The 17,258-nt window shown below is 40.9% G+C and overlaps 1 protein-coding gene across 6 annotated transcripts in view; it reads right to left on the reverse strand.

The window, feature by feature from the left end:
* TMEM150C (transmembrane protein 150C) overlaps positions 1 to 17,258 on the reverse strand; it is a 122,976-nt gene that overhangs the window by 49,243 nt on the left and 56,475 nt on the right. The window contains exon 1 of one of the 6 annotated variants that reach the window (XM_081304636.1): positions 16,150 to 16,178. The exons of 4 other annotated variants lie outside the window; for them this stretch is intronic. The gene's annotated coding sequence lies outside the window, so the exon portion shown is untranslated. Of the gene's footprint in view, positions 1 to 15,853; positions 16,032 to 16,149; positions 16,179 to 17,258 lie in introns of those variants that run through there. One more of the 6 variants, XM_081304633.1, reaches the window with a different exon arrangement.

Genomic DNA, 17,258 nt, shown 5'->3' on the forward strand with positions numbered 1-17,258 from the left:
CAGTCACCTAATTATTACCAAGCAGAGTGTTTGGCACATACTAGAAGTTTCATAAGTATGATTGTTTAATACATTATATACTTTCTGAGTTTCTATTTCATTCTTTGAATTTCCCAAGAGAGTCTGCTTATGTAACTACTTAATCCTTTTCTGTTTTGTTTTGTCTGCTACTAAGGATTGAACCCAGGGGCACTCTGCCACTGAACTACAGAGTCGCTGGGATTACGGGCATGCCCCACTGCACCCGCTTTTATCCCTCACTTGATTCAGTCTCATGTTACAGCTGAATCACAGTTGTTCACCTGTGTCTGCTACGGGAGGCTGAATGTCTTAGGGGAGGAAACGCTTCATTCACTCACCCACACACCTCCTCACCCAGTCCACTCTCTCAAGCCAGATGCCCATCATGAAAGAAAAGAAGAAAGGGGAGAAAGGAAAGGGGGTTGATGCTGATTATAGTGACGCATGTACTATGCACTCCAGCAATAAAATTTTATTTGATTATGTCCTAATTTAATAAAATCTTAGTATTTCAGAAGATGTGCTAAGTTAGTACAGAGAGGTGAATTGATATACACAAATCAGACTAAATTAGTAAGGGGTCAAAAATAAACCATAAATCAATCTGCCCACATTTACTGAATTCCCACTAGGTACTTAAAATGATTGTGGGGGTTCTGGCTCCTAATTTTATAGTCTGCCCATGGTTTCATAGTGCAAAAATGTGGATCTACTAAAATAGGCAGTCTCATGTATCTTACAAGCCAAACCATACAGATTTATGGATCCCATAACAATAATAGTGGTCCTGTCTTGCTATACAACATTATTTTGTTTTACCATATAGAGTCCAGACTCCAGGACTTTATTTATGTGCAAGTGGGGTGCAAGTACAGCCGCCAAGAGAAAAAACAACATTTATTTATCTACTGTACGTATAAAACTAGCACAATTTTCCCTGAATGCCAAACTGTAAAGCCTATAATAATTTTAACATTATCAAGTTAACCATCTGAATCTTCAAATCAGAAGATATTACTAAAAGTGGCATCTAATAAGGCTCTCAGTTAAATATAACCAAATGTTATAACCAAATATGGGAAGAAGCCAACATTCAGGAAGGGGTAGTGTTTGTGAAAAAGTGGGCCTTCAAACTGTGGGCAAATGGGAAGAAGTTCCTTGACTTTCAAGGTATTATGTTTGTTCTGATAGACCCATTATAAATCAAAAATATGGCAAGTCAAATATGCATTGAGCCAAGTGTGGCAGCACATGCCTGTAATACAAGCAATTTGGGAGGCTGAAGCAAGAGAACTGCAAGTTCAAGCCCAGCCTGGACAATTTAGAAAGACCCTGTCTCAAAATAAAAATATAAAAATGACTCAGAATGTAGTTCATTTGATAGAGCACCCTTCCCTGGGTTCAATCACCAGTACCGCAAAAAAAGAAAAAAAATGTATTGAATCCATCTAACCTTTTGAACATCAAGTCCACTGTATAGTTGGTTCACTCTCATAATCACATGGCTGGCTGGAAGCATCTCAAGAAGGTATCCTACAATATAGTGCTAACTCAAAGAAAAGAGCAAAACTGACAATTCAAAGGACCCTTTCCACTGAACACATTCACTTCCTCTCCGTTATAAAGTTGAAAACTCCTAGATGGAATTTTCCGAAGTAGGAAATGATCTATAAATAGATCAGGCTGGGGAGGACATTTCATGGTGGGAACCATGAATACCAGTCACAGGACAGAACTGGATCCAGGTGAGGGTCAGCCCAAGCCTACATTAGAGAGGAACTAGAAGAAAAGTATGGATAGATAAAATGGGCTCAGAGGAGATGTGGCCTCAAATACCAAAACTAGTGGGTTGGATGAGGCTGTGAATGAGAAGATGCTCGGGGGTCTCTGTGTGGGGCAGACCTAGGACAATGGATGAAAGATGAGGCAGGCAGCAGGATGCACCAGAGCAAGAGGTAGAGAAGCCAGTGCGGAAAATACCGCAGCTTTCCTTGAAATCATGATTAACATAATCTTAAACATCTATAATGCATGGGAATTACCAAAGTTATTTTTAATTAGCAAATGCTGGAAAAGAGAATAGGTAGCAGTCTCAGGCTGGGGCAGTTTGAACAGGCCTTCTTGGAACCTTGTGCTTTGCATCAAGGTGACCAACTCTGTCATGAAATGGATCCAAGTGAAAGACACACTAGCTGGGCTGCAGAAAATGTGAAACAGAAAGGACTTATAGTAATTCTTCCTCATCCACAGTTTCACTTTCTGCAGCTTCAGTTACCCATAGTCAACTGTGGTTGGGAAATATTAAATGGAAAATTCCAGAAATAAACAGTTCATAAATTTTAAATAACTTTTATTATGGTCAATTGTTATAACTATTCTTTTGTATTATTAGCTAGTGTTGTTAGTCTCTTAACTATGCCTAATTTGTAAATTAAACAGTCACAGATTGTTTATATATATAGGGAAAAAAACCCGTGTGTGTGTGTGTGTGTGTGTGTGTGTGTGTGTATGGCTCAGTACTATCTTGGAACATATCCCCTGCAGATAGGGGGTGGGAGACACTAAACCATTAGTTAAGAGGGAAAGACACGTACTGTAAGTACTTCATATGCATCCAATAGTTATCAGAACCTCATGAAATAAATATTAGCTATGTATGAAGTGTGCTCTGCAAACCCCCTCATGTGCTATGTCAATGACTGTATGTTTATGGCACTTACTCTGTGCTAGGCACAACCACCCAGGGAGAAGGTAACTGTCACCCACTCTTACAGATGCACACAAGCAATAACCTGCCCCCCATCATGTTGCTGGGAAGGTTGGAGCCAGGATAGAACCCAGGAGGTCCAACTCCAGAATCATTAAAAATATAGCTTCTCAGTCATTTTGATATCTAATTTATTTTCAATAACATCGCTTTGTAAAATATTTATAAATCTTCACATTACTCAGACACGGGAGCAGGGTGCTGTGGAATGAAGGGCCCTAGGGCAAGCCTTCCAGAGCATCCTGCTATCCAGCCCCTCTGAACCACCGGTGGCTCCCACACTGCAGCTCTGTGCCAGGTGACACGAATACAAAGATGAACACACAGTCCACCCCAGGCAGCTCACACATGATTAGGAAATGAGCAGCGGTCAGAGATGGGTCCAGGAACTAGGGAGCTCCAGAGAAGACACTAATGCAGCACTGAGGGCAGGAGGGGAAGGAGGAAGGACCCTGCGCTGTCTCCAGGGATACAGAGGCAAGCAGAAGCGAGAGCATGGGTGGGACTCTAAGGCATCCATCCACTGTGCAGGAGCCAGAGTTCCATGCTCAGAGCATGATGAGTCAGGCAGGGAGTGGTGGAAGACGAGCTAGGGAGGTGGGCAGTTGCCGGGCAATGGGGGCAACTATGCTGTCGCTGACAAGAGCAACTGAGGTGTTGTCTCCTGTGGCTTTTACTACAGGGAAATATGTTCATTGTAAATACCTCAGAAAGCAGAGATCATGAAAAAAAAGAAAATGAAAATATTTTAAAAATCGAGACTTTAGACAACCACCATGACATTTTCATATATAACCTTTAGTCTGTATCTATGCATAATATATCCATCTGTATATATACTTACACAACATAATAAACATTTTTCTTTGAAAATGAAATATAAAAGGTGGTAGGTATATATGATGAAATATTATTCAGCTTTGAAAAAGGAAGGGATTTCTAGCACCTTCTATCACGTGGCTAAACCTTCAGGGGAATTATGCTAACTGAAATACCTCATCCACAAAAGAAACAAATACCATATGATTTTACTCACTTGAGGTTCCTAAAGTAGTTAAATTCACAGAGAGAAAAGCAAAATGATGGTTGCCAGGGGTTGGGAGAGAAAGGATGAGGAGTTGTTTAGTGAGTATGGAGTTTTTGTTTTACAGGGTACAGAGCTATGGAGCCTGGATGCATTACAATGCAAATATGCTCAACACTGCTGGTCTACACATTGTATAGTAGTGAACTTGACCTTATATGTATTTTACCACAATTTAAATACAATTAAATAAATAATTTTAAAGTAACTCATGTGACAAAGCTCTTTAATAGCCTTTCCATTTATTATTTTTAAATTTCTTTTTGGTAACAGGGATTGAACCCAGGGGCACTTAACCACTGAGCCACATCCCCAGTCCTTTTATATATTTTATTTAGAGACAGGGTCTCTCTGAGTTGCTTAGGGCTTAAGTTGCTGAGGCTGGCTGTGAACCTGTAATCCTCCTGCCTTAGCCTCCTGAGTTGTTGGGAATACAAGTGTGAGCCACCACGCCGGACCTATTTTTATTTTTTTCTTTTCATGTAAGATGCATACATCTCTATCATGATTTATTTAATGTAGGAAAATTATTATTATTTAGAATGAAGAAACCTACAAATTCGGGTTGATGGGAAGGGTCCAGTAAAGAGTGGAGAGAGGTACAAGACCAGAGAGAGACAGGAATATCAGTAGAGCAGAGGTCTCAGGCCTGGAGGAAGCAGAAGGAGATGGCATTAGGGGCCCAGGTGATATGCTGAAACTGGTCTGAAACAGAGGGAAATAGATACCACATCTTCTGAGTTAAGAAAATAAAGAGGCATTTGTAAGGAAGTTTGGGCAACTGAGGGAAGTAAGGAGACTAGCCATCTCAGTTAAGTTAGAGGAAGGGAGGCAGGGTATGGAAGAGGAAGAAGGATACACAACTTTGTTCAGAGGACAGGATACCAAGGTGAAACTGTCTGAGGGAATGTGAATGGGAGATTGGGAACAAGTAGCTATGGTTTAGTGGTGGTGAGCTCACTGAGGAGATCCAATGGATTCTGCGGGCATATTCATCAATGGACACTGAGGATGATGCTGTCACCATGGACCAAGACAAGTTGGTGAGGATGGGAGATGGGGAACACATGGTAGGTCCTCTGTTCTTTAAGAGGTAAACAGAGTGACTGGAAGCTGGATGAAGAGCAGCAATAAGAAGAAATGTGGCTGGCCACCCTCGGTCTCGTTCAGCATAAGACTTCCAGATTCGTTGCCATTTTCCTCCACAGCACCCAGACCATACACAATGCTATTTTTATCTATTTTCTGGTCTGTCCTCCAAGACAGACTGTCAAGCTCCCTGAGGGCAGAAGCATTGTCTGTTCTGTTCACCACTCTGTTGTAGATAAAGGCCAGTTAGAATATTCCTGGAAGTTTACTAAAATAGTAGGAGGGTCTTCTATAGGAGGGAGCTATTTTATTGTGTTCAGTCTTTGAGGGACAGAGAATGTCAGCCAGGGCTTCACCCCAGGCTATGGGCCTTTACATGTCCACTTCCCTGACCATCTATCTGCCCATTCACACACCTATGGTGCTATGATGGGGACGTCAGCGCTTACCTGTGGATGCTACTCAGCCAGTGGAACATGTTGGAACCACCTGGGAAGCTTTAAATTAGAAAAAAAAAAAAAGTCTGGCATCTGGGTCTTGCCCCTGGAATTCAGATTTAATTGGTCTAGGGTGCAGCTTGATTTTTACTGCTCCTAGGTGACTTCACTGTGCAGCCTGCCCCCCCCCCCCTGGCTTTCTTGCCACTCCTCCTGGCTTCTGGTGCTGTCCAAGGTAGCATCTCACAGAGAACTTTGTCACTCCAGTGTCTGCCCAAGCCTGCCATGCACAAGGGTCAGTGGTCTGTTAGGACAGCCCAGTGGAAGGACGCTGCACCTCAGGACAGCACGAGAAGCCAGGTCACACAGCTAACTGTACTGAAGAACACTACACCATCATGTCCACTCTTGTGTGGCTGTCCAATTGCCACACAAGGCTACTAATATTTGAATCAATCAAAATTAAAAATTCCTTCTACAACAGGCCAGACAGTGGATATTGTCAGCTTTGAAGACCAGATAATATCTGACCCAGTTACTCAACTCTTAGGTGGTAATGTAGAAGTCACCAGTAATTTGCAAACAGAAGGTGTGGCTATGTCTGGTAAAACTTTATTTCAAATGCTTTGGGATCCCTGCCCTAAAATAAACACATGCCCTAAGATTTTTTTAAATTGTATAATATGACCTTTATACAAAAACAGACAAAGATTCAATTGGAAAGAGAAGGCAAACGTGGCAAGCAAGCAAACCAGGAGCCAGATCAAACTGAAGTGAGACTTAGGGTACCACGTCAGATTCATATTAAGTCTGCCCGGAAAGACAGCATGTCGAGAACTAATTTAAAATATTCATGGACTCCAAGTAGAGTGGAGTCTCATCCTTCTGTGATGGCTGCAGTCATGCCAAGACTCTGGGAAATAAATTGTGCGACTTCCAAAAACTTTTTCCAGCTCTTAGACTCTTGGTAGGGAGCAGTTACCATCCAGAACAATCCTCTTTAATTTTCCATGTGAAAAAAAAAATGAGTTAAAACCTTTGTTACAGGGCTGCAGTTGTAACTCAGTGGTACAGCACTTGCCTAGTATATGCGAGGCACTAGGTTCAATCCTCAGCACCACATAAAAATAAATAAATAAAATGAAGGCATTGTGTCCATCTACAACTAAAAAAAAAAAATTTAAAAAAATCTTTGTTACAAGTAAGAAGGGAGTTACAGTAAGAAAAAAGCTATCTTGAGCCAAGGACCATGCTTAGGACAAATACTGCCTGTTAGCTAATCAAGAGCAGTATTTCTTTTTTTTAATTTTCTATTTGTCCTTTTTAGATATACCTGACAGTAGAATGCATTTTGACATATCATACATATATGGAGTATAAATTCCCATTTTTGTGGCTAAAAGGATGTGAAGTTACCTGGTTGTATATTCATATATGAATATAGGAAAGTTATGTTTGATTCATTCTACTGTCTTTCCCATTCCCATCTCCTCTCTGGTCCTCCCATATTCGCCCTGTCCAATCCAGTGAACCTCCACTCCCCCCACCCACCTGCCTATTGTGAGTCAGAGATGCTGATCCACATATCAAAGAGAATGTTATTAGTTCAGTCTTTGTTTTTTTGGAATTGGCTTATTTCACTTAACATGACAGTCTCCAGTTCCATCCATACCAGCAAATGTTATAATCTCTTCTTTATGGCTGAGCAATATCCTATTGTGTTTATATACACCCCATTTTCTTGATGCATTCATCTATTGAAGGGCATCTAGGTTGGTTCCATAGCTTAACTATTGTGAACTGAGCTCAAGAGCAGCATTTCTCAACTGCTACGTTCATGGCTCTGTTAGTAGACACTGACTTTGCTCAGTAGCTTTATCTTAAAGGATCATGATGTACCCCTTTTTGATCATAACTGTATCCTTTCTGCAAATTAGTTACTGGAAATTTTTTGTCTTTTATTTTCTCAGAAACATGTACAATCAAAACATTGGTATGAAATGGCACCTAGTGTCTTTTCATTTAAATCAATGTTTATGCCACATGTAAGAAGAAATTAAAATGGAGGTATCATAGGAAAGATAATCAGCTTTCTCAAGAATGACTGTATTAGCTGTTTGCACCCCTAAAGCTCAGGAAATAATGCCAAGAATTAATAAATTGGATGGCATAAAACCAAAAAAACTTCTGCACAGCAAAGAAAACAATTAGGAATGTGAAGAGAGAACAGAATGGGAGAAATATTTTTAGCTACTCTTTTGACAGAAGATTAATATCTAGAATATATAAAGAACACAAAAAACTTTACACCAAAAAAAATAAAATAAAATAACCCAGTTAATAAATGGGCAAATGAATTAAACAGACACTTCTCTAAAGAAGAAATACAAATGGCCAACAATTATATAATGTTCAATATCATTAGCAATTAGGGAATGCAAATCAATACTACACTGAGATTTCATCTCACTCCAGTCAGAATGGTAGTCATCAAGATTACAAATAATAAAAATTACTACAGAGGATATGGAAGAAAGGAATACTTTCACATAGTTGGTGGGATTATAAATTAGTGCAATCATTAAAGAAAACAGGATGGAGGTTCCTTCAAAAGACTGGGCATGGAAACTCCATATGACCCAGCTGCACCGCCCCTCAGTATTTATCCTAAAGAATTAAATTCAAGGTCTGGGGGTATAGCTCAGTGGTAGAGTGCTGGCCTAGCACATGTGGGGCACTGGTCTTGATCCTCAGCACCACAAAAATAAAAAATAAAAGTTAAAATAAAAAGGGAATTAAAGTCAAATAGAATGAGATGAACATCATTATCCTAAGTACATGTATGAAGACACGAATGGTGTGACTCTACTTTGTGGACAATCAGAGACATGAAAAAATGTGCTCTATATGTGTACTATGAATTAAAAGGCATCTGCTGTCATATATAATGAATTAGAATTTTTTTAAAAAATAAAGTCAACATATTAGAGCAATATGTGCATACCCATGTTTATAGCAGCACAATTCACAAAAGCCAAACTATGGAACCAGCTTAGGTGTCCATCAACAGAAGAATACAAAAAGCAAATGTGGTATAAATACACAACTAAGTTTTATTCAGCCATAAACAAAAATGAAATTATGTCATTCACAGGAAAACTGATGGAACTAGAGACCATTATGTTAAGTGAAATAAGCCAAACTAAAAGGTCAAGGGTTGTATGTTTTCTCTCATGTACAGAAGGTAAAGAGGTAAAAGGAAAAGAAAGAGGGGATGGTTCTCCTGAAAATCAAAGGGAGAGCAGTAGAGGAAAGGGACCAGGGGGTAAGAAGAGGGAAGGGAAGGGGAAATACTGGGGGATGATAATGGCCAAATTATAATATATTGTGTGGATGTAAGAATATGTAGCAACATATTACATATCATTACGTACAACTATAATGCACTAATAAAAATGTGGAAAGTAGAAAAAAAGAACAATCATATTAGGTGTTAATATAAAAAGGAGATAAAATGGTTCTTGTGAACTTTGTACTGTCATTGACAAGACTGGAAATTTTTCAAAATGCCATACTTTTGAAGTAGAGGGCTTGTAGGGACATACCACCACAAAGGTAGAGAAATGCCTCCCTTAGCTTGATAGCTGCATGAAGGTATGTTTTATTTGTTAGTATTTCCATATAAATACACTTTAAGTTGCAGTGAAACTAGAATTTAGAAATTACAATACATATATATCCATTAGAAACTCCAGGACAGTTACACTATAGATTTCTTAAAATTTTAATTTACAAACCCCCTAGAGTTCAGTAAAAAGTAATATTTATTTTTGAATTGTTTTACAATAATATCAACATTTCTTAACTAACATCTACTCACCCATGAATCAATAGAATGAAAATAATCTGAAAGGATATTTTATTAACTAACACATTTTTAAAAATATGACACCCATTTTGGCTATGTAGTCAGTTTTAATTTATTTTTTAAGATTTCCAATTAATGCCATTTAAAATATCTCTTTGACAGCTAAGTCATCAGAAGTGTAAAAAAAAAACAGGAAGAAATCTACCTCGTTAAAAATGAAATATTTGATGAACAGTAAGGCTGTGCTATTTTGGGAGACATTTATGTTTACATTCAGTTGATTACCATTATAATTCATTATAATTGCTGCAGAGTTAAATAACACCATTTAAATTACAGACTAATTTCCTCTACTGCCATAGTTAAGCACAATTACTTCTTCAGCTTTGTCTACACTTGTCTAAAAGTATTATGTGACTTTCAATGTTTTTTCAAAGACAGTTCATCTGGCCCCTTCGTATTCCACAGATTGAGTCTGCATCACTGTCCACAGAGATGGGATTTTCTGTAGCTTTGAACAATATCTGAATATCTTAAGGATTTTTATATGTTAGGTAAAGCCTCTGGAGTTTCTAAGGAGGAAAGTGAGCATAATGGCAAGCTGTGGACTCATATTCTACCTGATGTAGGTGTTGGATAAGGGATCACTTATATTTAGTTTGATCTGTAAGAAAAACTGAAATCTACTTCGCAAAATGAAATGAGCTTTACTTTCTAGATTGCATTAAGAAAAAAATTTCTGGCATCAATTTTAAGACATCTCATTTTATTTGGAATTCTAAAACAATATTATTTATTTACTTATTTATTTATATATATATATATTTTTTTAAAGAGAGAGTGAGAGAGAGAGAATTTTTTTTAATATTTATTTTTTAGTTTTCGGCGGACACAACATCTTTGTTTGTATGTGGTGCTGAGGATCGAACCCGGGCCGCGTGCATGCCAGGCGAGCGTGCTATTGCTTGAGCCACATCCCCAGCCCCTTTATTTATATTTTTTACTTCTTTGATGTGGGGCTGGGAATCGAACCCAGGACCTGGCAAATGAGAGGCAAGTGCCCTACTGCTGAGTTATACCCCAAGCTGTTTTCCATTTACTTTATTAAAAATACATCATGAGGGCTAAGATGGGGGGATCGCAAGTTCAAAGCCAGCTTCAGCAACGGTGAGGCATTTAGTAACTTAGTAAGACCCTGTCTCTAAATAAAATATGAAATAGGGTTGGGGATGTGGCTCAATGGTTGAGTGCCCCTGAGTTCAACCCCCGTACCAAATAAATAAATAAATAAATAAAGTATGGAAATTAAAAAAAAAATATATCATGAGGCACTTAACAGGCAGGTAGTGGTTTCGAAAAGCAAATAACTTAGGATACAATAAAAAAGTGAGGGATTTATGAGATGGACATATCTATTTAAAAGTATTTGTCACTATTTACTACAAACTAGTATGCAAAAGTTAGTAAGTGGTTAGAAGAAAAGGAAAACACCTCTGAAGACATAATTTGCAGTTAATGTCGGGGACACTGACATTTCTTTGGGCACCATGATGTGTTTCCAAGGGCATTAACCTTCAGAGACCACAGGCTGGCAGCAGTGAGGTCTTTCCAGTCTATTCCAGATCAAAAACTCCCCTCTTACCCATCAGGCTTCATATTACACAGAAAATAGCTACTGTCAGCTCCCTTCTGCACATGTGCAATGCAGCACAATGTTTTGAGTGTCACAAGTCTGCAGACATCCATCTATGTGACGCTATCACATTGCAACTTAGGATGGTTGAACATGTGATCAGCCATCAGACTGCCCCGGTTCAGATTCTGACTCCACCACTGACTGGGATGTAGGTACTGAGGGACTGTTGTGGGAAACAGGCTAATATGTGCAAAGCACTCAGCCTGGTGCACTTGGTAAACACTCATTATTGTTAGTTACTACATATGTCTTAGATCCATGTTTCCTGAAGTAGATCCCAAGCCTAGTTTCATAGGCAATATTTGGCATCATGATTCAGTATGCACATATACACTTATATAATAACAACACAAATGATGAACATCCATATATATACTGCTTACTGAATATGGACCAAGTTGTGCACAGTCATAATTTAAACCCAGAGGTCCAATTTCTCTAGGGCTTGTAGCCACTATTCTCCACTGCCTTGTGGCCTTGTAGGTGATATACCTGGAAGAAACAAAAGTTTTATCTAACACTGGAAACCCTCACTAACAAGAATGCACAGAGATGATTTCATTCTATCATATATTCTGTTTCAAAAGAAAAATGCTGTCCTAACTTGTTAAATTGATTTCAAGACCTAAGACACGAAGTTTGAAAAATACTATAGTGTTGTATGAAATGTTTTGTTTTGTTTTTTAAGAAAATATCAACATAGATTTTTAAAAAGTTAAATATGCATTTCATTTCAGGAGTTCTACATTGTTATTGGATTTGTGGAGAGCATTTCCTAAAGTTATTCCTAAAGTTATTCAAGCATCCCCATTACCATGTGGGATGGACACTAATTTGGAAAACTTCACTGTAGGGGGTTAATATCCTCAGGACTAAGACAATGTTAGGTTTATCTTCACCTACAATTTAATTAGTATATCCAAACACAAATGTCTAAATAAGTAACTGAGGGAGAGTTCCTCCCAAAGAAGGGGAACCCCCAGGGCCTTGAGGTCTGGCCTGGAGAGAGGTATATAGGTCCCTAGACTAGGAAAGGAAGGATCACTCACCCCAGAGTCATGCAGGGAACTGTCTTATAAAACACTAAATATGTGTTTCTTGCCACAGCCAAAATAAGAGTTTAAATCAAAGCAAATTAGTTTAAAATTGAAACAACATAGTAGATGCTAAATCAAATCCACTTAATAGTTCTACTAAAGATAAGGGTAGGTTGTATTTTAAGTGGATTTATTAACCCCCCAGGCTGGGCTGGGCAAGGGGATTTGGGTTTGAAGCCCTAGGAAAAGAAACTAAGCAAGGGCCCAACAAAGAGAGGCCTTGTGGGATGGACCCTAATTTGGGAAACTTCACTGTAGGGGGTTATTATCCTCAGGACAGAGACAATGTTAGGTTTATCTTCACCTACAATTTAATTAGTATATATTTAATTAGTCATGATTTAAACCCAGAGGTCCAATTTCTCTAGGGCTCGTAGCCTTCAGCTGCTCCTTGAGCCAGAGGTCCCCCCGTCAGACTTTTCACAGAGCTTCTGATACTGCATGTGTATGGCAGAGGGGAACAGTTCTGCATAACTTCCTACTTCCTACCTTTCTTCAAATCCCCACTCTCCACCTTGAAAAAAATGAAAAGTACAGAAACCATCTCTGAGAATACATGATCTATACTGTGCAGGAGAGCATACAATGCTGAAGTTCATGAACATACACATGGGGTCAAGCATCCAAACAGTTCTGGGTGATGCTTATTTTGTGGAAATTAAAAAGGTAAAGCTGTTTTTAGAATAGAATTGAACTTCAACATAAAGCACCTTCTTCAGAGTAAATGCAAGTGCTTCCTCATAAAACAGAATAACAGTCAAATCTTAACTCCCAGCATTATCAATGCCAATTTCTACTGCCTTGTAATTAATGGATAATTGCCATCAAGTGCTACCTCTATAGGAAATGGGTAGAAGGATTTAGAGCTGTACTGTCCAGTATGATAGCCTCTAATCCTATGAATCTACTTAAATTAATTAAAGCTAAATAAAATTCAAAGTGAAGTTTCTCAATTGCACTAGCCACATTTCAAGTGTTCAGTAGTGGTTCATGGCTATCATATCTGACACACTATAGAACATTTCCATCACCGCTGAATGTTCTGTTGGACAGCACAGATCTAGAGAAGGCTATTTATAGACATTAAAAAGGAAATTTCTCAGTTGATAAAAGAATTGCAAGTCCAACCTACCAGACCTACCAGAGCTGGCTTGACTCAGAACAGTGTGGGGTTGAACTGAAGGTGACTGCCAAAGATTCCATTATTATCTCAAAATATCATCCCAACTATTCTTTCCAAAATCTTTTTACATTAAGACTTTGCATTGCCACAAGTAATTTTTCAACATTCAAACAACATAGCAGAAAATATTTGGCAATAATGACACTTAAAAGTTCCAATAATTTCATAAGCTAGATTGAAAGTGACTAAATCAAATGTGTGTGTGTGTGTGTGTGTGTGTGTGTGTGTGTGTGTGTAACTATCAGCTTTGGAAATAAAAGTCTATAATTAAAGTAAGTAGGGACATACTTCTGTTTATGATAAGGAAAATGCAAATTGCATACCTGGGTCTAGTCCCTTTTGTTGATCTTTCATGAACTTAGAGCCAGCTTCCATAATACTTGAACTTTGTAGCATGTTTGGGTCACTTTAGCACAAATCTCATTTGGGCTTCATAAGAACCTAATCATCACTATACTACTGACTCAGAATGCTATAGATTTCCTTAGGAAGGAGAAGACTAACATGTTAAGTTATCTTGTCAGTATCTATTTTGCTAAACTGATTACTAAACTGATTCCAAATGGCTAAGATTGCAGGGGCCAACTAGCTATACTTCCTCCTGACTCCAGGCTGCCTTGCTAATCTGGCCACTGTACTGCAGAGATGTGAGCCACAGGGGAAACCAAGAGTGCAAAGTGCCCTTTCCTCTTGACAATCACAAAGCAGGTAAAGTAAGCCCCCCAAACCCTTGCAAGGTTGTTATAAACATGGTTATGGTAATTCTTTAGCAAAGGCTAAACACAAAGTATTATTTTGTTCATAAAAAAATTACTCCACAAGGAAAACTATCTCTATCCCACAGCAACTTGTAAAAGGCATTTAATGAGAAATATATGAATTAGGCAACTGCTATTAAGATAATGCAATGCTGATTTAAATAATCCAAGCAGACTGCATTCAGCTAACGGCAGATTATAATAAACATGCATTTTTCAAATACTTTAATATGTTTGCTTAATGTCATAACATCTGTCAACTAGTCATTATTGTTAGCAAAACTTCTTTACCCTTTTATTTACCATATTCAGTTGTGAACTTCCAACTTGGGGCACTTGCAAAATATTTATTATAAGCATGTAATAAATATAAATACAGAGCACACAATTAAAATTCCTATGCTTATGCCTTGAAGATTAAACTCACATTTCTAGTTCATTAAGAGATGACAACTACAGTTAATCTTGAAAACATGGTGTCTCTAGGTCACATACAAGAAAAAGTTTGGGACTTAATGCATGAGAACCAAGACTGTAGAATTCTTTGATCTGCAAACATCACAAATACAAACCTAATAATTTTTTTCTTGAAACAGAAAACTTTAAGTAGGTCAGCTTATTAACTGCTACGATGGACTTTATACATTCACATTTGCTTAGCCTTTTGATGAACTGCAGCCCAGAATGGAGTCACAGCCCTGCATTACTAAAATCTACCTTCAATTCAAGCAGAGAACTGAAGAAGCAGAAACTAATATTGCCCTTCAGGCTTTGTTATTGTAATAGAGCCAAGAGCAGTTTTGTTCCGTTCTTTAACATGTCATTAGTATGCCTGCTTCCCTAACAGGAGCACACATGTTAAGCCAGAATGGGATCACTCAGGAAGAAGTGCAGCTTTCGTTCCACCTGGGCCACGTTATCACATTCTAAGTCACAATCCTGGCTCAGCCGTGAAATGATCTGGCCGGAATAAACCCGACCAAAAATATCAGTGAAGTGTTTGGGATATAATAAAGTGCTGAAGAGGTAGGAGTGGGAGGAGAGGAATAAATAGGGAGAAAAGGAATGTGAATTTAAAATGGAAAAACCTTCATCCTCCCTTTGATTCATTTAAAGACGGGAAACCACTAAACAAGGGCTCTAACGAAACATCCATCACTTTATTATTGGATTGGATAATCAAGGAGCCTCGGAAACCCACCCACCGCGGTCACCTGGAGAAACTGAAAATCCCATTTCTTCCCAAATGTGTGCGCCCAGGAAAGAGGAAAGAAAGCAAGACTGTGCTTTTCGAGTGAAGGGCGGTGCACAGGGCAAAGCAAGTTAGTGCCTCCTTCCCGATGCCCTGCTTCCCTTCCCGAGACCGCCTGACTTGGCTAGCGGCGAAGTGAACGCAGAATGGCAGAGGGACCGGGAGGTCAAACTTCGGGTCGTTTTCCTTCAGGGGAGTCCACCCCATAACCGAAGGATGGGGCGCGGGGTGGAAACACCTGTCAAAGGGCCGGGCCGGGGCCGCGGCCGGCGGGCGGCGCAGGGGCTCGGCGGACGGCACTGCGGTGCCGGGGACGCGGTGCGCCGGCTCCAGCGCTCAGGGCAAGCGGCGAAGAGCCAGCAGCAACACCGTCACTCGCTCGGGAGCCTGCGCCCGCGGAAACCAAGGGACGGCCCGCGCCCGCGGCGCTCTGGGGAGGGGTCCGGAGCCGAGAGGGGCCCCGAAGCCCGGCGACCCGCCGCCCCAGTCCCGCTGCAGCGCCCGCCGCCCCGGGTCTCCGCCTCCGTGCCGGGCGCGGAGCCGGGCCGGACGCCCCCTGGCTGCCAGCCGGCCCGGACGGAGGAGGGGGCGCCGCGCCTACCTGCTCCGGTGCGGCGGGGCCGCGGTCGCCTAGCGGGGCCGTGACCTGCGGCGACGGCGGCGGCGGCGGCGGCGGCGGCGGCGGCGGCGGCGGCGGCAGGCGCGGTGGGGAGGGCGCTTCCTTCAGGAAGGGGTGGGATCTGCCCGCCCGCGCGCTGGTCCCCTCCCGCCGCACCGCGGCCCGCCCCCGACTTATTCTGGGGTCCCCGCTGCTAGGCCTCCCCGGAGAACACAGCCCGCCGGGTCTCGGGCTTAGACCTCTCTCCACCCCCACCCCCCCGGGCCCCTCATAGTCACCCGGGGCTGGAGCCGGGTGTGGACGGTCGAACCTCTTCCTTCCAAAGCCTTTGTGGACGCGTTTGCCTGGCGCTCCTCACCCAACAAAAGGAAGGACAGAATCAGGGATCCTCCTCTTGGTGGTTATTTATTCCTGACCTGTTGTGACCTTCTGGCTGGCTCCCTTCTGTCCCCACACCTAGGGTTTTTGCATATAGCAACTAAAATTCATTTTCATGCTCACTGGCTGAAAGTGGTTCTCCGACACTCAGTGCTCTCCCGCGGTTTTCTTTCATCCTATGGAACAAACAGGGCCAACTTCTGACCCTGTCGATGAACTGCGGCGGACTCCAAGGCCGCCCTCCCAGCGCAGGCTCGCTTTTTTCCTCGCGTGTTTCGTCCGAGTCCGTCATAAAACTGCATTCATGAGCATTTTAATAGCTTCCCCCACCCCAGACCCCAGCCTCCCAGTGGCACCATTCTAGCAGCAGCGTGGGTCAATGCCATTTTTTATTACACGCCCATGGTTAACTTAGGATCCAAACGCAGCCTTAGTGTCCTCCTTATCCAAACCTCCCCAGTCAGTCTGACCGCCTTGCTTTGGGGAGCTTTCAAACCATACCGATCTTTTAAACTGTTGCCTCTCAAAGCCTGTCTCCCCGATTCAACCTACTCAGATTCTCCAATTCGATATTCTTTTCCAGAACTCTCCTGTTCCCCACCGAGATTTGAGATTATTGTCTACGTGTATGCACATTGATTTCTTATAACTGTTCTGTCCTAGCTGCTGGACTGTTACTTTCTCGAGATCAATCGGCCTTCTACTGTTTTTTCCTTACCTTAATGAATGTGACTATAACTTATCCAATTAAAACAGAAAAAACAAAAACTTAATCCTAGTCTAGTATCTGCTGAAAGTATAAGCTAAATTTTGTGGGGGTTAACGCATGAGTATTTTCCAGAGGAAAGTAACTGACTTTCATCAGATTCTCAAAGTGGTCTATGAAATCTCCCAAAGTTTAGAATTGTTTGTTTGAGGCCCATCCCTGAATCCTGTCTCTAATGATACCCCTACTCACTGTCTTCCTGTGCCCCTCATTTCTTTCTGAGATGGCTGAAAGAGCTTTTCA

This window comes from Spermophilus citellus (genome assembly GCF_964194105.1).
Source record: "Spermophilus citellus genome assembly, chromosome: 8".
NCBI lineage: Eukaryota > Metazoa > Chordata > Mammalia > Rodentia > Sciuridae > Spermophilus > Spermophilus citellus.